Source organism: Camelus bactrianus, chromosome 24, assembly GCF_048773025.1.
Source record: "Camelus bactrianus isolate YW-2024 breed Bactrian camel chromosome 24, ASM4877302v1, whole genome shotgun sequence".
Lineage (NCBI taxonomy): Eukaryota > Metazoa > Chordata > Mammalia > Artiodactyla > Camelidae > Camelus > Camelus bactrianus.
Window position 1 is genome coordinate 12,514,991 of NC_133562.1, and position 24,828 is coordinate 12,539,818.

At 41.3% G+C, this 24,828-nt stretch overlaps 1 protein-coding gene across 1 annotated transcript in view; it reads right to left on the reverse strand.

The window, feature by feature from the left end:
- CDH2 (cadherin 2) overlaps positions 1-24,828 on the reverse strand; it is a 193,684-nt gene that overhangs the window by 165,478 nt on the left and 3,378 nt on the right. The gene's annotated exons all lie outside the window — the stretch shown is intronic.

Sequence of the window (24,828 nt, forward strand, 5' to 3'; positions counted from 1 at the left end):
CCTCGGTTTTCCCACTATTTTGTACAAATAACCCCTTTGTTTTCATAATGGTTACAATTAGAATGTAGAGGGCAAAGGGTTAATCTTTTCTGATAACTGGAGGAGAAGAAACAAATCCCGCTTGTCTTGTCCAGTAAAACTGAAATAATACACATTCTAGGCCCTTCTAAGGACCAAACATTTCCATTAAAATGGTCATTGTGAATGAAGAACTCTCCAGTGAACCTGGGCGGCGGGGGGTGGGGGTGGGGGTGGGGGGTAGACAGCCAAAGAGCTTTCAGGCGCCACAAATCACCATCACTAAACTTCACAAGAAAAATGTCCACATTCAAGGATATTGACTTTTATATTCTCATCTAATTCTCTATGCAGTCTGTTTCAATATACCCTTTAATTAAAAAAACCAAAATCGCAGTATACTTACTGAAGGACATAGAGTGCTTTCTACCAAGTAAAACCAGTCAATTGAAAATATATATTTCTGTAGACTCATAGACACAAAAAACAAACTGTTGGTTACCAAAGGGGAAAGGGGCAGGGGAGGGATAAATGAGGAATGTGGGATTAACAGAGACACACTACTGTACATAAAATAGATAAACAACAAGGACCTACTGTAGAGCACAGGGAACTATATTCAATACCTTATAACAACCTATAATGGAAAAGAATCTGAAAAAGAATATATATGTATATAACTGAATATATATATGTATATATATATATACATATAACTGAATCACTATGCTGTACACCTGAAACTAACATGACATTGTAAATCAACTAAACTTCAATAAAAAAAAGTACATATTTTTCTAATCTGAAGGGCAGTGATACATGAAAATGTAAATAAAGATGACTACAATTATGTTTTCTTTTTAGACTTGAAAATCAGAAAGTCACTGTCTCTTGCCATCTTCCTCCCTCTCATCACACAGTTAACTGCCCAGTGTGTTTAAAACGTGATCATACCCAGTGCCATCCACTGACCCCTCCGAGTTAATGTCCCTACTTCTTCCAGCCCTGCTGACATCATCGTGGGATGATTAAGCCTCAGCAGAACTCATGCAGCATTTACATTAATTATAAAAATCTCTATCCTGCGTTGATGGGGATCCAAATATAGGAGGAAGAGAGTGGACAGAAGCTGCCCCAGGGAGGGGTTTCAACAGCTGCAGGGCCAGCCTGTGGAGCGGTCAGCACAGGCAAGGAGAACCTGGAACCGGGATGAAGGGGAAAGGGAGGCCCCAGAACAGAGACCTCAAAGCAGCTGCAGGAATGAAGCGACACAGGGCAGCTTCACAGCTGAACGACTACCTGGACGATGCATGGGGAGCATCACAGGTACTGAAGTTGCAAAACTCCAGACTGATCTAGTATTTTAACTGTTCTTTTCAGATCCGAGAAAAACAGGAAAAAAAGGACATTTGGACTTTTGTAAATAATCTCAAACACGTTTTGGGAGCAACAGCAAGATATTAGGTCCAACCCATCAAATTAGCGAACACTGTTGTCTGCTATGGGCAACAAAGGATTGTCTGAAGTCAAGGATGCAGAGTGACTAACCCTCTTCCAGCCCTCCTACACAGGTGTTAGTGGAAGCTGGTACAGTCACCTTGGAGTGTATTTTGGAAAATTTCAGTGAAGATGTAAGTGGACATCTATGGCAGGTATAGTCTAGGGAAGAAACTCTCCCCTACGTGCCCCAGTGGACGGGCGCAGGAATCCTCACCATGGCATGATTATAACCGCAGGACCCAAAACTGCCTAAACACCCAACAACAGGAGAAACGGACTAATAGCTTTCCACTTAGCCAAAAAAAAAATAATAAAGCATTAAAATGGAAGAATTGGAGATACATTTATTCACAGAGAAAGTTACATCTCAAAACAAAACAAAAAAAAGTCAGTTTAACTTCCACGTTAGATTGAAAGAGAAATTTAATTACAAATCAACCTAGGCATGACTATTATTTTTAGTAAGTTCAGAAATCTATTTATATAACACTCCAACTTCAGACTGGTAACAAGGTACACTGCATGTGAAATCCTGCAAACAAAAACCAAAAATCCAAAGCATGATGGATGACTCTGTTTTTAAATATAAAGTTTAAATTCAAAGGATAATACAACATTATCGACACCTAAGTAGTTAAGAATATAAAAATGAAGAAGGTAGTGATAAGCACCCAGTTGAGGAGAGTGCCTCCCCCAGGGGAGGGTGAGACAGGAAAAGCATCAGGAAGAATAGTACAGGCGACTTTGATTTCATTTGTCATCACTCATTTCTTTCAAAAAGGATGTAAAGCAAACAGGGAAAAATGTGAGGATGTGCCCGGGCACATGCGTGCAAAGTAGATTACTCCCTGCATACCCTGCACCCTCCAGAAAATATTTGAGGCTCACGGAGAAGTAAGAACTTGGGCTTCCAAACCCCGTCAAGTTCGGGACACTGGGAGATATTTTTGCTACTTGCCAGCTGCAGACATCCAGGCCCCGAGCCTGGGCCTGGCACAGAGCAAATGCTTTTAGTTCTCTTTTAGCTAATTGAAACAGACAAAGGGAAGTCCCAGATCACCATATAAACCGGACCAGTGTGTTGTAAATCTCTGTCCCAACAATAGATTTTAGGGGCCTCTTTACCTCTAGTCCTCCCACCACGGAGGGGGGCCATGGTGGGCTTCCAACCCAGGGAGGCAGGGGGAAGAGAGCTCGGAGGGGCAGCTGGCCAGAGGCAAATGAGGAGGCAGGCAGTGAACAGGGCCACTCTCCATCCCGGGTGGTCTGGTTAGGGCAGCGTGCACTTTTACAGGTGAGCTCCCGAAGGTCATCGAAGTCTAAAGACCAGAGAAAACTTGTCACCTTTAGCTCCACTCCTAGTGTCTTGTTTTCCAGTGGATCTGCCCTCAGGGAGGGAACTAAGCAGTATCCTGCCCCCCATCCAAACCCATGGGAATGGGATGTCAAAGCCACGTCAAGTCCATCGGTAACGCTGCGAAGGTTCACTTCTGAGTTTTCGTCGACAACTTAACTCAGAAGACGAAACTTCTGTCTCCCATGCATTGGGGTCCATGTCTCTTTTTGAGTTATAGTTTTATCCGGGTATATGCCCAGGAGTGGGACTGCTGGATCATATGGTAAGCCTAGTTTTAGTTTTATAAGGAACTTCCATACTGTTTCCATAGTGGCTGCACCAATTTACATTCCCACCAGCAGCACAGGAGGGTTCCTTTTTCTCCACACCTTCTCCAGCATTTATTATTTACAGACTTTTTAATGATGGCCGTTCTGACTGGTGTGAGGTGATACACCATTGTAGTTCTGATCTAATTTCTCTGATAATTAGCGATACTGAACACCTTTTCATGTGCCCCTTCTGGACACACTTTATTGTTGAAACTGGAAGAGGGGGCGCTACTGGCTTTTCGTGGCTAGAGGCCAGGGATGCTGTCAGTCACCACACAATGCCCGGGACACCCCCATCACAGAGAATTAGCCAGCCCCAAATGTCAACAGGACCAAGGGTGGGGCACCCTGCTCCACAGCAGGAAAATGAGTGACCACTATCTTTAACATCCCCAGCAGTGGGAAGTTCACTATCTGCTCCAACAGCCCACAAAACTCTTACTGAAACAGCCTCCTTTTCAGAAAGCCCAAAGCCAGCCCCTTGGCTTCCCTCCCCTCCCCACCTCTGACACTGACTGATCACTCTGCAGGGCCCAGGAGGTTCCAGAAGTTCAAGGAGAGGAAAACTCATCTCAAAAGTTCCCTGTACAAGGAAGGGCTGTGAATCACATGCATTTTCCTGATACTGGAGTGATGCAGGGGTCAACACATGCATATTTGAGGCTTTTCAGGCCATGGGATCTCCACGGAACCTACTCAGCTCTGCTATCATAGTGTAAAAGTGGTTAATCAGCAAATGAATTAAACATGGCTCTGTTCATTCAAATAAAACTTCATTCACGGACACCAAAATTGGAATCTCATGTAATTTGCAAGTGTCGAAAAATATTCTTCTTACGATTTTTTAAAAAGCATTTTAAAATGTGAAAATACTCTTGGCTGTACAAAATCAGGCATCAAGACCAAAGTTTGCAGATCCCTGGAATAGGAAGGATGCTCAGCTTTATAAAGCATCACCATCTCGTTTCTTTCTCACACTAGCCTCCTGGGGGAAGTGAAATTATCCGCATTTTATAAATGAGCAAATAGGCTCTCACTTAGAGGTGACTACCCAAGACCTTACCTCCAGGGAAAGGAAGAGGCAAGATTCTCACCCTAGAGTCTTGCCAAGCACAACGAGTAATTACAGTTCTTTGAAGAAACATACACTGAGTGTCCACTTGCCACAAGAAACAGAATAAGACACAGCCCTGCCCTGAAGAAGTTCAAAGCTTAAATTGAGAGCAAGACAGAGATGATTGCAACAGAAAGCAGTAAGAGAGAGGGAGAGATGCGGGGGGGGGGATGAGGAGAGCCCAGGGCAGGGGCCTGGGGGCCGCTCAGGCAGAGTCCAGGAGCAGCCGGGCAGTGGGGGGTGGCGGGGAAGCCGTCTGGGCGGTCACTGCTTGAGCCAGAACAAGGCAGCAAGAAACAGCGTCCTGCCTGGGGAATTACAATGAGTTCGGTGTCCCTGGAGTCCAAGAAGCAAGGCAGGGAGTCAAGAGTTGAAGCCGGAGAGTTAGATGGGGTTAGATCATAGATGGTGGGGGGCCTGGGGCTATCTCGTTGGCTGTGAGGAGCCAGGCACAGATTTTAAGCACCGGCAGATTGTATTTGATAGAGAATTCTCTGATGCTTCGTGGGAAATTGTGTGTGTCGGGGGCGCAAAAACAAGTGACATATGGGGGACAAGTTAGGGCACAGACTTGAATCCGGCAGGGGCTGCAGGAATCGGGAAGGGGCGATTGTATCAATATGCAGGCAGTTAAAACTGATTGACAGGGCTCGGGGAGGGCAGGGGCTCTGAGTGGAAGGGAAGGAGGGAGGAGTGGGGGAGGAAGTCCTGCCCTCCCCCGGGTTTCCGGCTGAGTGACCGTGGACATGAGTGGCACCAACTAAGAAAGATAATCGCAGAATGATAACACCAGGCGCAAAGTGCTAAAGCAGCAGAACGGGATGATAAATCTGCCTGTAGGAATCAAAGAAGACTCCGTCGCTGCAGTGACATTTAGGCTCTGTCTTTAGAGATGATTAAAAATTTGCCAGGAGAAAGAGGAGGAAGCGGAAAAGGGCATTCCAGGCAAAAGGTGCAGCGGAGACAAAGGCCCTGCTGATTTATATTGAGCGTGTGGTGCACCCAAACAACCCAGGTCTTTTTTAACCAGGCAACTCTGAAGTCGTGGCTTCCAGATCTTCGCCCTGATTTGGGGCCCCGAGTCGGGGGGAGGGGGCAGCAATCACTTGACCCTCCAAGATTTGATATCAATAAATTAATAATCCTGTGCAGGAGTTTGCAGTCCAGGCTTTCAACATGTCAGGATGCCTGAGTCTGACTCCTGCCCACCACTTTCTCTCTGTGAGGCCTCATAGAAGTCCCTGTTCCCCAGAGTGTACAGTATGTGTAACGAGATCGCTCCCACTCACTGGGGGGGGGGGTGAGGATTAAACAAGATCACGCTTGAAAAGCACTGAGAACAGCGTCTGGCACATGGTTATTCAATGTATTAGCCGTTAGTAACAATCCTATTAATACTATCATGACAGCACGAATCGACCTCCTGGAATATCTGTTCGTCAGCCCAGTAGTTCCCAAACTGGCTCAGCAGAGCAAGTAATCTGGGACATTTGTCAAAAATTTGGATTCTTGGATCCCAACTCAAGACTCACTAAAACAGAATCTCAAGAGATGTGGGGGATGAATCTACATATTTAACAAGTACTGGTGCAGCACTGCGTGTGCACATATGCAACCCAGAATCTCCATCTCCCCAAACCTTGCTGAACTCCAGACATAGCGCATACCTATCTTTCTGCCTTCGTCTTCAAGGTGAACAACTTTGCAACAAAAGAAACAAAGAAACAACTTTTTTTTTTCCTGTTCTGAACAATTCCATGCCATCTCCTAGCTTCTGTGTACATCTGAAAATGAAAATTGCAAGCCAACCTTCCCTCATTACTGCTTGGAGAATTCTGCCCCAGGTCAGCATGGGGCTGTCTATTCCTTTGTTTGAACACCACATCCTCTGGATTTTGCTTTTCTTTTGGGACACTATTCCATCCCCAGTCCTTTAGTAATCCCCCCGCTCTCCACCATCCTTCCAAGATGCAAGCAGTCTGCGAGTCCTCCCAGCCCACCAGGATGAAGTCCACGCTGGCCAGAGGATCTGAACTCATTTCGTGCAGCTCTGGGCGCTCACACAATCAGCTCACCTATCTTGAGTTTCAATTTCCTCTTACAAGTATTTGCTCTCCTCTTCCCAGGCTGAAGATCGACCTCCTTGTCTAAAAAGGACAGAAGTGTAATAGGAGTTGAGGAGTTCTGCCTGCTTGTTACTTTGAGCCTATCTGTTCCAGTTCTGAACTCGCAGGGACACCGCTTTTTGTTCTCATAATTTTTCCGGAGTCTCAAGACCATGCGCTTCCAAGCCCTGAGTCCACTGCTCTCTTAGGGTCCCATTGTCGTGGTTATTTTTTATAGTTGTCCTTGGTCACTGGCTCTGGTGTCCAACTTCGCCCCAAGTTGCTCTAAATCCAAGCTCTTAAATACCCCCACCGAAGCCACAGAGGACTCTCCCAGCCCCCGTCTCTTCCTCTTCTTCCTGATCAAGATCACCGATAATTACTGCCTCAGAACTTCACATTGGAAAGCAGCTTGAACCTAATGGAGTCTTTCTCTTCTCTTTCTGGCTCAGACGACTGCCCACCTAAAACCTAAGATCACTTCCTTTTTCCTCCTCCACATAGTCTATGGTCGGAATCTGGTTAACAACTGAAGTACGGAGAAGTAAATTATCAAATGCAGTCCACCAAGGTAGAAACCTCTTTTTACTTTATATGTCTGTTTCCCTTCTTCTTTATAGAAATAAAGACAAGAATGTGTTCAGACTGAGGCCTCTGTGCAAACCTGCTGAAGTTCAAATCCTGTCTCCATTCCTACCATCTATGTGACCTTGACAAGCTTCACTTCATCTGTGCCTCAGCCTCTTCCTTAATAATATCACCAACCATAATAATAACTACTGGCCTTATAGGATTGCTGTGAAGCATATAAAGGGCTTAAAAATAATACCTGATCCACCATGAATATTAGCCATTGTTACGATATAGTTGTTCTGTGGTGAAGACTTTTATCTCTTCGCTACACGAATACTGGAGAAACAGTTTTAAAGAATTTTGTGAAATAGGAATACTGACAAGAAGCCAAGGAGACCAAGAAGAAAAACTCATTCATAAAACATGTACAAAAGAAAACAAGTGAAATTCCTCCCATGATCTGTGATTTGTTGGGGGGGTGGGGAGTGGCCGTAGAGGAAAGGGTGTTACAGCTGTGATAATACTTTTATTATGCACTTCTGTCTTCTAGACAATGTAAGTAAAAATAAATAATTACTGAAGACATTTTTAAAGGGGTTGGTGGGGTACACGGTAATAGAATCACAGAACTGTTCAAGACCAATTCCGCGTGACTAATTTTTTTTAAACTTTTTTTTAATCCTGCTTTTTTTTAATCCCTATACAATTATATTTGCCAGATTTGTTACATTTCACAGGATTCCGCCCGTGATGTGGGAGGCCACGTTAAGAAGATTATTCGAGAGCTAGTGCTACTCTTTAAAGATTTTTCTCTGTGTCAGTCATGCCACTGATGACACTTTGAATTTCAAATCCCTGGAAACATGCTTCAAGTGTGCAGAAGTTCAACCCTGAACTTGGATGTTTTTTGTTTCATCATGTACCATCCTGGAGGGAGAGCACAGCATTGTCAGTGGGTTCTTGAACCCTTCCTTGCATGCGTGATACAATCTAGACCAGCTTAGGTGCAAAGAATACTGGACGGAGGCCACACACCGCCCCCTGTGACCCATCTTGTGATTTCCATCTGTATTTCAACTTCATTATTAGTATGGGTCCTTGACTATCCTGAGGATCAGTACTTTCATTTTTTCTGATTTTCATTTCTTTTAATCAAGGAATGACAAAGAGAATAGTCAAATAACAGTGTCAACGCTGGCCCAGGCACAGGACAAGTGTGCTGAAATTGAGCTCCGAGCTAGAAGATAGCTTGATAGACAAAAATCTGAGTGCTCATCCGAGATGCGGTTTACAGTGTCGACTTCTCAGGAGCTGGACCTGTCAAACCCTAGGACCATATACAAACAGGCATCAAAGAAGGTCCACAGAGATCTTCGCAGTCCCCGATCTCTTCAGCTCACGTGAGCGGAGGCTGCCTAGGCATCAAGGCTTTGTCGGATGTCTATCCCAAAAGACACACAGTTTACCAACAAGTGCCCTGGATGCCTAATGTCAGGACAGCAACACTACAGCTCCAGGTTGACTCAGCTTGTAAAAGTGTAACACAATCAGGGAGACAGTGGCCCAGGCAGTTACGCAATTAAACCGCCACTGAAAGTTCCAGAAGTGCCCAGGGCAACTCCAAGAGATGTGGCCAATCCTGCCTTCCATTGATGTTGCCCTGTCAACTCATTACACTTAGCAGAGACGGCAACATGCTCATACACAATGTTCAAAATTTCATCGAGTGGTAGAGGACGTAGCATCAGATTGTGTCTGTAATCGTCTTGGGAATTCCTTTGACTAAATACACTGAGTGTCGGTGATGGCTAGTATTTATCGAGTGCCTAGCAGGCGCCTGGAACGGTGCTACGATGCTTTCCATGCATGCATCTTAACAATCCTCACAAAAACTTGACGAACTGGGTACTATTACTAGTGCTATTTTGCAGGCAAGGACGCAAACTGAAAGGAAATTGCCCCAGATCATTTAGCTAGTCAATTTAAGGATGATATTCAAACCTACACCAAAAGGCCTTGGGGACCACCCTTAACTACTGCCTGATCACACACACACACACAAAAATCAGGAAGCATACGCAGGCAGTGGCTAAGGGCTGGAAATTGTCCTATATGAATTATGACCAAGAGACAAATCCACCTCCTGCCATTGTGAACTTTTTCCTAAAATATGATCCTCAAATATGACTGTGATATATGTAAACAGAGCAATTTCAATGTTTCTGTTCACTGTGGAAAAAAAATGAAGAGGAAAAGACATCCAGTCAAACTTTTATAAACATCTTGTTTTGTTTTTCTGTTTGTTTTTGTTTTTAATGGAGGTATTGGAGTTTGAAGCAAGGACCAACTGCATGCTAAGCATGTGCTCTACCACTGAGCTATTTCCCTCCCCCTACATCTTGTTTTTCAAGTCACCCAAATCTCTCCCCCTACCCTCAACCAATGTCAAACTCTTCTAAAAACACACATGGAAAATTATCAGTAAATACCTATCACGGCGAGGATATTAATTTTCAGTAGGTGATATGGGTGAGGGCAGAATGACAGTCTGTAACAGACTCTTCGTACACTGTCTATACCCCAGACTCCCTGGACTTCATGTACAATTAGGTCTGTTACATAAAACCTGGAGCACGGTTCCACTTTTTAAAAATGGTTACTGACGTTTCCAGTCCCTGTAACTCTGATTTAATTTGAAGAGCTGGCTATAGTGATGATTTATCTAATTTTCAGTCCCTGATAAGATAAACCCAACCAGATTATACCATTGTTCTCATGAGAAAATCACAGTCACACCACAGCTTCCAGAAAAGTGTTGCATTGAAGAAGGCTCTGTTAATAACAACGTCAGAGGTCAAAGTCATCCCGCACCCTGCTCCCTCGGCAGCACCCTGTCCAGCCGCGTTCTAGCAGGTTAAGCGGTGAAGAAGCAAACCCACCAGGCCTGCGCGCTAACATCACCAGTTTCTGTTTCAACTTGGGGGCGGAAGACTAGCACTTTCCTACCCTTGGTCATCGTGAGTGGTTTATGTCTCGCCTTTGGACAATTTCAATAGACTATGGGGGGGTGGGGGTGCTTCTTGCCTTCCTGTGGATGGAACTCTGCTCATTCGAATACTCGCACCTGTTTCCCTCTGCGCATCAGTCATACTCTGAATGGCAGTTCTCAAAGTGTGGTTTTGGGACCCCAGTGGGTCCCCAAGACCTTTCCAGGGGAACTGAAAAGGCAAAAACTATTTCCATCATAGAACAACATTGTTTTCCTCTTCACCCCCATTCTCTCACGAGGGTAAAGGGGAGTTTTCCAAAGGGCAGGTGATGTGTGACACCTTCAGAGAGTAAATGCAGAAGCAGATACAGGACACCAACTGGACACCAACTATCTTCTACCATCTTCTGAGATTTGCAAAAGTGTAACAGCCCAACGCTACTCTTCCCACTACTTTCATTATTGTTTTGGAAAATACAGCTATTTTTCATAAAAATTGGTATTTGTGTTACACATGTAATAATGCATTTAATATTTTTAAATAAATTAAACAAATACCGTATAATTTTCTCAGTTTAATTTCGAATATGCTCAAGAACGACAAAGATTACCCACATTCTAAAGGCTCATTAGGGTACCTGATGATTGTCCAGAGTCTAAAAGGGTCCTGAGACCAAGAAACGTGTGACCTGCTGCCCTAGCGAGAAGGGGGATGGACTGAGCTCATCAGAAGGCTGAATTTGAAAGAACAATCTGGGCTGCTGGTGCCCAGCTCTGTCCCCTACTCCCCCAACCTGAGAGTCGCAGGCCCACAGAAAACAAGCGTGGTGATCTCATTTTCCACGCTGGGAGCTGGCGCAGCCCGTGCAGCATCTGGCGGGGGGCGGGGCCGGGGGTCCAGCCCCGCCTGCAGCGGAGTGAGCTCCCAGGTGGAATCCTGGGGTTTCTGTGTTAGCCAGAGACAAGCCCAGGGAGAAGGGCCACGCCCTGCTGCCCAGACCTTATCAGAACCCTGGGGATATTTTCCTTTCCTAACTGTTGTCTCAGTCTGGCTTCTATTTCACTCCGTTCAGAACTTGGTTCAGGGAGGAGAGGTCCCATTTACTAGGCCCCTTCAGAGACTTCCGCATTTGCTGTACTAACTGGAGACCTTGAGAAATGATTAAAAAGAAAAAAAAGGAACCCGGTGTTGAGGAACAAAACAGTCACAGTACTGGGGCTCCAGGCAGGGGAGAAGGGGTGCTTTTTTCTGGGGTGCTGACTGTGTTTTAACTTGATGGTTTGCAGCCTGGATTGTGCACTGCGGTGGGTTTTGATCGTTGGGCAGGTAGCTTTTAACATCAAGAGGCTTTAATTCCTAAACCACAGGGTATTTTGATCTTGATGTGTGACCACAGCTTAGGGTGGTTATTCTCCAGGAAGGGGGCTGTTTACAGAGGTCGGGCCCAGAAGGAAGACGGTGGAGCTCAGGAAAGGCTGCTAGCCAGGGATCTCGGGAGAGAGGCAGGACACGCGTGACCTCAGGCAAATGGTGAAGACTCTGGGGTGAGGGCTGTAGCAGCCTGGCCTTGGTAAAGGTCTGAGGCAGCTTAGGACTCCTGGGGGTGCCTGTGACCCCAGGCCTAAGTGAGGAGAGACAGATGAGGCCCAGGAAAAGGCGGGTTATTTCAACATCTACTAGTGAGCAGAACAATATTTGCTATTTTTAATCGACAGTGAATTCAAGAGCCCTGTGTGGCTCTCACTTTAAATTATTAATGACAGGGTTATGAGGGCAGCACTGGATTGTCTGCCTCTAATTCTGCTCTGCATTCAGAGCCAAAGGAAGACACATCTCGGCTTCTCATACCCTGACCAAGGGTTCAGGGGTCAGCCTCCACCAGGCGATCTGGACTGGTCTCTACACAGTAAGGAGAAATCCTCCCCTGCAGACGGCCTGTTTTGGCCAAAGCAACCCCACAGCAAGTGGTAAGAGACTGAAAACAACTGCTCCCAAGACAGTGTGTCCCGCAGCCACCCACCCAGTGGAGCCCACGCCGGTGCCGGTGCCGGTGCTGGCGCCGGTGCTGGCGCCGGCGCCGGGCCAACAGTCTCAAGGGGCTCCTAGGGAAGGCCACGCAGGAGGTTTGAATGCGCTGGTTGCAAATCCAAGCTCATCAGGGCGAGGCTCCAGGCAGGAGGTTCAACTCTGCACTGAGTATTTACCTGGGGGGAGGGGACCCACCTGTGCCTTCCGGGACTTTGTTCAGAAAGCTGGCATTTGAGAGCCTGCCGCCTGTGTCTGAGCTTCAGAAGGACCCCCGGTGGCAATCCCCACCCTTCTGGAGCTGCCCTTCCTTCTCGTACAGCACAGTCAGTCTCTGTAAATCTTCATCTCCCCTTTGAACTCTGTGTTTAGTTCAAAGGTCACAGATTATAGACAAGCGGCTTAGCCCAGCTAACATTCAGGAAAGGCTCAACCAGGGAGGGTTCTCTCCACCCACTGTGAGTCCTTCCTCAGATACCACCGGCTCCCCATCAAGGTCTTTGGGACGTTCAAGGACAGGCTCTGGGGTCATAATTCTGCCTAGGAAAACTCTCCTAGGATCAGGATTGGTTTGCTTTCCAACTTTGTATACTGCACGACCACGGGCATCCCTGGCTTTACTGCACTTCGCCGATACTACGCTTTTTACAAGTTGAAGGTTTGCGGCCAACCCGCATTGTCAGAAGACTGTGAGCACCTTTCAGCAATAAAATATTTTTTTAATTAAGGTGTGTACATAGATTTGTAGACATAATGCTATTGCACACTTAACAGATCACAGTATAGTGTAAACATAATTTTTACATGCACTCAGATACCAAAAACTCTGCGACTCCATTTACCATGGTATTTGCTTTATCACAGTGCCCTGGAGCCGAACTCGCGACATCTCTGCGGTGCGCCTCTGCTGCTGTGATCATCTTGGGCGCCCCATTAGATTTGAGGAGTCTTTACAAAGTAAAGCTATTGATCTTCTAAGACTTCATGAGGTTGGGAGCCAGACTATCCTGTGAGAGGCCAGTCTCTGCCACTCTTCTCGGTGAGCACGCACTTGATGGGTAAGAACACAAACTCAATGGTTCATCCAAAATCCGCGGAAGCTTGAATGGAGCCCTGATCCCCTACCTCCCAGGAGAGCAGATGCACTGCCAACACCACTCCTGACCTCTGTCTACCTTTCTGGCAAGTTGGGATGAAATAACTGGGCGTACAGAGACTGTCCCCTGCCTCATCTTTTTTCTGTTGGGGGCCCAGCCTTCCTCCACAGTGTGAAGTCACTGTGCTGCAGACGAACTTACACACGGGATCCCCAGGTGGGCAGCTGGCCCTCACCCAGTGCTGTTACTGATGGGAGGCAAGAGGGGAATCCATTCTCCACATTCTCCACGCTTGTCTTTGTCACTAATAAAGGCTGTATTTTGGTTCTCTCTCTCTCTGTTGACTCTATTGTCTTATCTGGCCAGAACTTAGATGGGTAAGAAGCACTATTTCTCAGGTCTCTTCAAAGACACCAAAATTACCTACAAAGTGTCAAAGGCCAAGGCTAAAGATAAAAAAAAAAAAGCCAGGACCAAAAACATCCATCTACAACCATCAGGGCCACAAGTCCACTAGGAAGGCTGGACGCTGAGGGTCTGAGAGCCAAGGACCAAGTCTCTTCAAGTGCTCGAAGCCCCAGTGCTGGAAACAGAAAGTCACATCTGTCTCTGGGTTACCAAATGTCTACGGTTCTGGGTCAAGCCAGCTTGAGGTCTGGAAAAACAAGGCAATTCACAGAACTGTCAACCACTCACCAGTTACTCACATCTCTTAAAATCACCACTAAGGGACTGTTTGGCCAATGACAGGAATCACCTACTGCCAAAGTAACCTATCCTAATTGTGGCTCAATGCTAGATTTTTCCATTCAAAAGGCCAAAGGTGCTCCCTGGAATTGAGATCCTTTAAGTCTTCATTCTAAAGTCCAAATTCTCCAAACTTTAATCCTACAAAATCTTGAATAGAAAGACTTATCTTGCTCCCACTGGGTCAATTCTTGTAGGCTTCCAAGGACCTGATTGTTAACAGGCAGGCAGAACAATGCACAAGCCCAAGGGGGGTTCCGAGAGGTGTGCCTTTGGGTGAATGGGTTAAGCCAGGCTTCATTCAGACTTCTGTAAAATGGGTAAAGATGAAAATGCATACTTATTTTAGGGGCTGGAGGTGAGGATTACATGAGACAATGCAGGCAGAGTTCTGGGCCTGGCACAGAGTAAGCACTCAGCAAATATTACACTGAATCACAGGTCAGCTTTCCAGGAGGCTCACACTCCTTGGAGAGATACCATACAAGCCATGATGGAAAACATTCTGTAAAAGCAACGGGCAACAAACAGCAAGGCAAGTTACAAACTTTATCCCATGAGCAAGGGTTCATACAACGCCTCAAGGAAGCCGAAAGGCCAAAACACATTTAAAAATGATCTCCAGCTAGTTAATAACTAAAACAATGCACACTGAAACCAAAAGGAGATACTATTATGCAGCCCACCAGACAGTTAAAAGTTTTAAAGCTTAACTAGAACATATATACAAAAATTATGGAAAAACAAAATCACATACATGGTGCTGGTGGGACAGTTTGGGACTCTCCCAGTAGCTAGCAAAGAGGACCGGGCACAGAGCTTGTTACCCAGCAAGTCTCCTCCTTGGTACACACCCCAGAGCAGACCAGCATTCCATCCCTGGGAGCTTGCTGGAGATGTACTGAATCAGAAGCTCAGGGGATGGGCCTGGGAATCTATAAAGGTGATTTTTATGCGAGCTAAAACTTGGGAAATGCAGCCTTAGGGTATCCCTGGCACGTGTGCCCAGGTGGCATACACAGGGATGCGGTAAAATTCTGAACCCAGACACATAAGCCCATCAGCAATAAACTGAGTAAGTAAACTGTACCATATTCACAGCACGCATTGACCTAGAGCAGTGAAAATGCACACATTATAGCTACACAGCTCAGTCAAATGAATCTGATAGACACAATACCGAGCAGAAGAACCAAATCACAAAAAATACATTATATATTACATGTATGTTTATATTTATACACATATACATGCATACACACATTTGCATGGTGCATTTATACATATATGCATGATACATATCCATTTATATAAACACCTCTCTCTTACACAGTTACACATACACAGTTACACATATACATAAAAGGAACAAATGATAAAACTATAAAGAAAAACAATGAATAATTACTACCAAAATGAAGATAGCTGTTACTTCTGGGAGGAAGGTGGAAAATGGGAACAGTACTCTGGAGACTTCCAAGGCACTGGTAATATTGTTTCTCAACCTGCCTGGCAGTTGTACTGACATATTTTTGTATACTTTAATTATTGTTTAAATTCCATATATGCTTTATATAATCCTCTGCATGAACCACATTTTACAGCAGAAAAAGGGTTTTAAGAAGGTTGAACTTCATACGTATAGAAGATAGAACGCGATGCCACTACTGCCTTCATTTTTTTACCTGCATTCAAAGGAATATCAAACCTAGGAACACAGGCTCTAACATCCGGCTGCTGGCATTTGAATCTCTAGCTCCACAATTTAACAAAATAACTTTGGGCACCTCAGTTTAACCTGCCTGTGCTCTGGTGTCCTCATAAGTAAACAGGAACAATTTTTTTGCGAATTAAATGAGTTAATACATGTAAAGTACTCAGAACATGCCCGGAATGTAGTAATTGCTCAAAAATGATGCAATATTATTAAGACAGGATGAAGCTAAGTTAAAAGGCACATTTCCTGCATCTAACTGTCAATAAATCATCCACATTTACAAGAACAATAAATCTACCTTCACTCTGTTTTTGCAGATTCTTTACTGGCATCAACCAATATGGCAATACTACCCTCCACTCTCTCCTCCTTACTGGGTCCTCATCATCACGTTTCTTACTCTGGTTCCAAGCTGGTCTCAAAACACAAGCGTGCGCGCAGACACACACACACACAGATGTGTGCGCCTGCTTGTGTCTTACCAGAATATTAAAGAATTAAATCACTGAAGCCAAAAAACAACCTAGAAGACACCAGAATAGCTCCTGTTTGATTACCTGTAATTCCCAAATCAAATTGCTGGCAGAATAACACTCCATATATATTAATCCTGGTCCCTAATTGTATCAGCCTAGACAACATCTGTTAGAATTTAAGGAGGGATGTTAAAATACATGTCCTTCAACCGTGGCTTCCGAATGGGACCTAAGGAACACTGGCAGTATTCCGTGCAGAGTTACAAGTTATCCCCCGGAACACTGAATACAGAACAAAGCTTTGAGCATGTCAAGTATTCAGACTTACTCCAATAATGAAGTTATCCCTTGATGATATTTGGATAAAACCCCCAAATCTTCAATTAAAGATCTCACATCTTGTTCACCATGGGAAAGCACTTTTCTAAATGATTTACATTCTTACTTAACATACTTACTTAGCCCACAAAGTCTTCATGACCTAGTGACAGATGCTACTTATCACCCCCATTTTACAAACAGACGCACTGAGGGACAGAAACGTCACACGTGCTGTCAAAGTTCACACCACAACAAAGTGTCAGAACTGGGGCACAAAAACAGGTCATCCAGCTCCAGAGTCCACATTCTGAACCATTGTCTCCCTTAGACAGTCACACAATCAGAGAGGGAAAGGAGATCCGAAGATCTTCGGCAATTTGTACTTAAGAAAGGAAGCGTTTCAGTTTAGAAAAACCGAAATTTTATTTGACGAATGACAGCCACTCATGTGTTATTGTGTGGATGTGTGTTATACGTATAAAATCTGCAGAGAAAAAGAAAGCAAGGTCCCTACCTCTTACCACGTACAAAAATAGATTTCAGATAAGTAAAATATCTCAATGTGAAAGTATAAGGAGGTAAATACAATTTGATATAGCATGCAGTTTAAGAGGTGTTTGGAGGTGGATAGTCTCAATTTATATCTTGGCATAGCCACTGGAGTACCATTCCAGAAACACATTTTTTATATTTAAATATACACATACATATATATAAAAATATATATATACATACACACATATCTGTATATATATGTATATACATATCTGTACATACATAAGTATATACACATCTGTATATATGTGTGTATGTACATAGCTGTATATACATATACATATACATATATATGTGTGTATATATACACATATACACATATTTATTTTTTTTTTAATTATAAAGAACCAAGACTGCAGAAAATAAGATATCGGAATCTTGACACTTCTTAACAAATCCATTACATATACAAATACTAAAAAAAAGTAACCTCACTGTTTTCCAAAATGCTTTTACTCCAGGCTATAAAATGTTATAAGCTGTCTGCACATAATCCATTGTTATCTACCTTCAAACTTACCACTATCTCCCTTCTAAACAAAGCTCCACTGAGACCACCTCAAATGAAGGAAACGACCATAAACCAAATCACAGATTTAACTCAGTTTCATTTACAAGGTACTTAGCTATAAATCAATGGGTAAAGTAAATCAATGTTTATGCGCTTCTCCCCAGATGTTCTTAGTTATCTGTCAAACAAAAAAGACAGAAGTGGAAATCAAATTTAATGCCGGAAACACAAACACTGTATGAAAACAACTGCTTTTATGGTAGAAAAACTATGTGTAAGGGTGAAACACAAGTGAAGTACAAATTAGGTATCAACAGGCTAGAGCCACACAAAGAGTAGTGTCTTTTTAAATACTGGAAAGTAAAGTTCACTCATGTACAAACACAAATAAATTAGGACTGCCTTGAAGGAAACAAATCCTCGGTGGGTCATTACCTCTGGATGTGGGTTCCTCAGCCCTCCACCCTCCACCTAGAATCTAGGTCTACCGAACAGCTGTTGTAAACACACAGCAAAGGCCTCCAGAAAGACAGACCTTGGGACAAGTATGGTGCTCTGCATCTTTCATAGCAACCAAAGCTACACAAACACAAAAGAGGATCAACAATACCCAAAGATGCACAGACAACCGGAAAAGTAGCTGGTGTGTGGAACTGTAACCCCCGACTTAACCTCTTTACAGATAAACCTGGGTAGGGCCTCACTGAGAAGTGGGTCACTAGTCAGCTCAGTGAAGGTATTAAGAAGCATCACTGAAAGATTAGTCTTAACACCCCAACCTTCTGCTTGAAGACTTCAAGTCAAAAAGATATTTAGTGCTTTGTCTCCACCCTCCTCCTGATAAAGGGAAGGGCAGGAAAAGCCATAACTTCCTAAATCCAGATGCCTTTGGCTTTTGGCTGAAGCAATGTTGCCCATTTGCCAGAACTCCAGAAGAAGTTATCCAAGTAGGAAAATCCACAAAAGGTGTTTCGTGGTTTGACACCATAAACACTCAAGTGACCTTTAGCTGCAATGAAATAGTCTGTTCTTATTTTTGTTCTTAAATCAATTTTCACCTTCCTTAACCTCTCAGATACCTCTATAGTGTCCATGAGTCTTTCCTGATTTTGTGACTATTAAAAATATATATATGTCACAAAGATACAGACGATTCTATAGATTTATGTGGAAGATGCCAGCTACCAAACAACATAGAGTCTATGACTTCACAAAGTACAGGAAAAAGCTAAAGTGATCTATGCTATTAGAAGTCAAATAAATATTTACCGCTGAAGGGATGGTTACAATCAGAAGAGGGTACTCCTGGGATGCTGGAAATGCTGTGTCTTGATTGGGCATTGATTTAGTAGGACATTCAATTAATGTACACCCAGCAGGTTATCCACTAATATATGCACTGTCCTGTATGTATTTGATATTTCCATAAAGGATGAGCGTGTGTGTGTGTGTGCAAATTTTCAATTTTGAATTTCCTGAAATATAATACAGGAAGCAAGACATGAGAACCCAATCTTGGAGATGCAGGCCCCAGAGAGACTCTTCTGGGGGTGGGTACCAAAGGAGCTGGGGAAGGCTCGTATTCTGACTCCACAAAATACACTTTTCTTTCTTTACTGGGCCAGAAAGCCATAAAGAATGAACTTCAAACTTTGAACTGTTGTGTTCACCAATTAAGACAATAAAAGAAAAAAAAATTAAAGTGGTCACAGCCTCTAGTTTATTAAAGATTTATATTAAGCAGAGGGAATGAATTATACCCTTTAAACTCACTAAATTTAATGTTTTTCTTAGTCATTTACTTCAGGGTTCACTTAACAGCTCCACAACCAACAGACGTTTTGTTCACGATTACAGTCAAGCCAACTGTATCCACCCACCAACAACAGGTCAAGTTACAAACAAAATAGTTCTAGGCTTTCTGGGCAGCAAACAAATCAGAGTGTACTCAGTTACCCCACAAAACATTCACAGAAATTTGCTGTAGTAGGTCCTTTCGCGATGTGGACATAATATATTTTTTAAAAGATGCCAACTAATTTCATTTGTGGGAGAAAAAGTAATTCAAACTATACAAATGTGGAAAATGTGCCATTAAACATTAAAATATTTCAACACCTAGTGATAGAATCTCTTGAATTTATTTTTACAGAAAAGAAGGCCGAAAAAAACAGTTTCAAAAAAAAATGCATAGCCTGAGGCTTCCTTGGCTTTTAGAAAGTACTTTAAGTTCCAGGATTAAGAGAAAAATTATTTTTTGAGTACTTATCAACATATTATTTGTTGATCAAGACGATGTGAAGAACATTAGAAAACTGATTATGAATCATTTACAAAGATTTTTTTTCTTCTTTCTCTAAAAGGACTTTTTTAAAAAAAAAAAGAACAAAAGTCCTAACAAGACATTAAATTTTGGCATCAGATACCAAAATAAGTCAAGACAGCTAAGGTTAAAATTGAATAGAAAATGTAACTCAAAAGTTGACTACTTTACAAAAACCTTATAAATTCAGTGGTGAGGAATTAAAATTCCCCTCTAATTCGATATTCATTCCCTGAGTATCATTTTAAAGGGGTCCTGGCCTGGCAGAGGGAGAGAACCGTGCAGTCAGGCTGACCTCTACTACAAACAGATACAGTTTTACTCTGGATTCTCACAATAAATACTCACAATGTCTGACTTCCACTTTCAACATCTCTAAAATGGGAATAAAACCACCTATGTCACAAGGTTATAGAAATAATTAACTGAGGTAACATATTAGTTTCCTTCCCTGAAATTAAAAATACTTCATTTTTAAGGTTTCGTACTATGAGACATTGGTTTGAAAAAAAAAAGATTTGAAGAGATGGCAGTAAATATGTGAAGTTTTAAATAGTTTTTTACCTGGTATATGCCCTCTTCTGAGTTAAATGAATGACTTTTGATTATTACTAAAAATTAAATTGTAAAATGTCTTAGAACTGCATATGGGAAAAACATTGCATATGGGAATCCTTACTGGAAGCAGTAATACAAAAGTTTGATATTTAATGCAACAGAAGTTGAATAAACTCAAAATTTATTTTAATAGTGAAGATAAAAAGAGTAATTTCACATTTCTAGTTCCAATAAATTCTGGAATAATAAAGATTCCAAATTATGATCTTTTAATTAACTTTTTAAAAACTAATTCCTTAATCCAACAAAACAAATTATATATCAAAATTGGGGGGGTGAATCTCTGTATAAATATTTTATTTGTATTTTATTTTTATAATTTTGTTGTGGGGTAGGTAATTGGGTTTATTTATTTATTTCTTAATGGAGGTGCTGGGGATTAAACCCAGGACCTCATGAATACTAGGCATGTGCTCTACCACTGAGCCGTACTTTCCCCCTTTGTATAAATATTTTAAATTATGATGGTCAAGTAACATGTTTTCAAAAAATTAACACAAAACCAGTATTAAAATTATAGTATATGGTTGTACATAAGTATACTGTCAAATTAATTCTTTTAATTAACATAAAAATAATACTGAAATTATAATATATCATACAGAATTACAATATTATTTATTTTTTATTTTATTTATTTATTTTTAGTATATTTATTTATTTATTTATTTTAAATTTATAAAGAATAGTACAGGTAGGTATACTTTATAAATGGAACCCTGAGAACAGATCATGGATCAAATACTTCTCCAAGCTGCTTGATTACGAATGCCATATTGTATTTATAATAGCACCTCCTTTTAAGTGACTCAAGCTGTTTTAAAAGCATCACCCAACTAATTCTTTCAATGCTACTTGGGAAAAATAAACCCAAGTTAAAGAGTTTTGTTAATCGAGGCTGTAGACCAGAACATCTGATTCCAATACTAAATGTTCTTCTGTGTCTCAAGTTCTAGGTACTAGTATGGTCCACTTTAGATTATCTTTTCACTATCAGAACAGACAAATAATGAAATATTCATCCAGTCAAGAGAATATAAGAAATAAGAAATACATAACGGTTTAACCAACTAGTATATTCTCTCAGGCACAGATAACTCAGCACAGTGTGGTCATTCCATGACATAACATGGAAACTTACCTATCACATTAACTCCCCATTAAATTAGCCCATCTTTTTTTTGACTTACTCACAGTTCAGCCTGCTATAGTTGTTCTCAACCCAATTTTATGATGTTCTAGTGTTAATTTAGGTCATCTTCATCTTAGGTCTACACTGCTTGATTTTTTATTCTTCTATCTTCTATCCATAGCTTCTATCTGGTGGTCTTTGTCCAACTTCTCTTCATTCAGAGGCCCTGAAATCCCACTGATGATTTTGGCTGTCCTTCCCTGAAGGTTTTCTAGGTGCATGACTATGGCCAAAAACATTGGGTGGTTTTAACAATCATTTTCTTGACATGGGAGTAGAACTAAAATGTTTTATTCCACACAGTAGGGGCTCTCAAATTTGACTGCACATTACTGCATAATTTATTAAATCAGTTCCTACTAATGGACTTTCAGAGATCCAACACATCCAATCCTTTGTAACTATAAACAATGCTTCAATGCATATCCTTATATGTGTATATACATCATATGTACATCATGAATACAGACATAATCTGTAAAAACGACTAGAGGAGAACTTGCTAGCTCAAAGGGCTATATTCTTAATGCTGACCCACATAACTCAGTTTGATGGTTCTCCTGGAGACTACCTTCTCGCAAAGAAACATAAAAGCATAAAGTAATAGAGTACATAATTTTTATTCTTAGTAATATTAGACTTCCCTTCCTTGAAGCTGAACTCTCGCTTACCCCCACTCCCAAATAGTTTGCTTTTAGTGGTAAAAGCAGCAGTCAATGGAAAAAAAAAAAACACTTAAAAAGTCAAGCATATAAAAAATACAGATGTCTTCTAACCTATCATATATGATAAACTATTGTTAACAACCCCTCAAAAATCATACTCTGTCACTCTGAGTATCTGAAAATCCCTGCATTTCAGGTTGAAAATTAGTCATTCCAACATTTTTGAAAAGGTATCATTTTGGGATATTTTAAGCAGCCCCCAGAGTCACAGAACTAGAAAGTCCCTTAGAGAGCAACTTAATCCAACCAGGCCCAAGATTTTATTATTGAGGAAAATGAGGTCATTGGAGTTTAAGAGACTGAACAACATCTGGACCAGATTAGAACCCCAGGCTTCCTGCCCTTGACCCTAGCTCTTGCCCTTGACCCCAGCTCTTGCCCTTGACACTTTATGAGGGCAGCTCATCTGCACAAAACAAAGTTATTATATACATATACATACACATGCAACTCAAGACCTTGAGTGCCCTAAGTACAGCTGGAAGCTCAGACAAGAAAGTCCACTAAGTCCTAAAGAGGCTAACCAAGTATAGGAATGAGCAGTATTTATGCATTACTTCAAGTTTCCTTTTAAAAACTCTATTATAACACAAATCAAATTTCTCAGAAAGTCCTACTTAGTTCCCCAATTCACCTTCTGCCTACTTTAAACTCATCGCTTTGTATTCGTAGATGCAGCTCTTAATATATCTATATATACCTCCTCCCTGGCATGAACAGCGTGGTTTAATTTAAAACTTACCGACATTTAGTTAAATATACGAAGACCAGCATGTGCTCAAGTTAACTGATACAATTTACTGAAAAATTATGACAAAAATAAATTTTCAAAAGGGAAAAACAGAAATGCGAAGCATAATGATTTGTTAGTACAAATTATGTTTCAACTTATAGTTCTTCACCCAACTTGAAAGTAGATTCTAGAAAGTGTACTAGTGGCAGATGTCAAATGATTACTCAAATAACAAAATCCAAATTCCAAATCTATCATACTTTTTAAATGGTTGATAAAATTCACCACAAGTCTGTGTAGTGCTTAAACTTTATTATGTTTTATATTTGAGCCAAAAGAACAAATCTGAATGATGTTAACTTGGGCAAAAGTGATAGAAAGTATACACAAACACTACATTTCTTAAATAACAGCTCTGATTTTTTGTTTAAAGTCACTCTTCTGACTTGAGACTACCCCTTTGAAAACAGAATGGGGATTTGAGTTACTTAGGGTTTTTTTTAAAAGGCATTTTAAAGCAAGATTAACTGTTGCTTTAAGTCTTGACATTTCTCGATTAATAACCCTAAAGCTTAATGAGGCACAACAGATTTAAGAATTGAAGATTTTTAATGAAAACGGAAATTAAGCACAGTTTGGTTCAATACACTGTCACCAAAACAATCTGCTGCAAGAAGAATTGTGTCTCTATATGTAAAAAATACAAACCATCTAAAAAGAACTTCCTCTTAAAAATCTCAGTCCAAACTTTTGGAAGAAGGTCAGGGCTGATTTTGATGAAGGTATGAAACTCAAAAAGTGTACTCTGTAAGTAAATTCTGAACTTGCAATTAAGGCTTCAAGAATTATATATAATTTAAATTTGTGTATACATGTATCATTAAAAAATGCTTAAAATAATATTTTAGGATACACAAATTATTTTTCAAATTGTACCTAGTAGGTTTGCAATGCACCACCTATTAGTAATGGCCACATGCAACAAGTTTAAAAAAGGACAAAGACACACATAAGTAGAATAAACTGTGAACACCAACTATGTTAATTCTCCGTTACTTGTGCAAGAACTTGTTACAAACACGGGAAAATCAAATAAACATGGAGAATATATATGTGTTCTATACTTAAAATGGCTATTGTATCCTAGATTTTCCACATACTAAAACAAAGCTTTTTTTTTCTTTAAACATTTCATGTGTTGAATGTTAATCATTTCAAAGTCTATACCTAATAGGTGAAAATCACATATGGTTTATGCCTCTTTTTTCATACATCCTTATCCAGGGTTCAAAGCAGGACCTGCGTGATAAGACTAAGAATCCAGAATATCTCTGAATATTAAGGTGATGTCCTTGATGCTCCATCACCCAACAAGCGTATTTAAATTAGAACAATGGAGCTATGCAATTAAAATGTGAACTAGAAAAAATAAACAGGTTTCTAATCTATTAATTACTGCATGGGTAGTAAAAGTAAAATTGATTTTTTTTTCCTGATAATAAATCTACTTAAGGATTTGGAAGTCACTAGTATAATTTAAAAGGAAAGCGTGTCATAACTTTTTGATATCCCTTGATCAGTGAAGTTTAATGCTCAAAATCTGCTTCTTTTTTACAGGACAATACTAATACTTCAGGCTAAAATGAAGGAGAACAGAGACAATCTTAAAGCTGAATATCATAACATGCAAAGTTGACTAGAATTATGTAAATCTAGGTAACAGAATCAACTAGCAAAGAATCTCTCAAAGTGAAAAAAAAAAAGTGTTCCAAGTAAAACAAAGAACACTTCAGTTAATTAAAGGCATGAAGTCCTTCTGA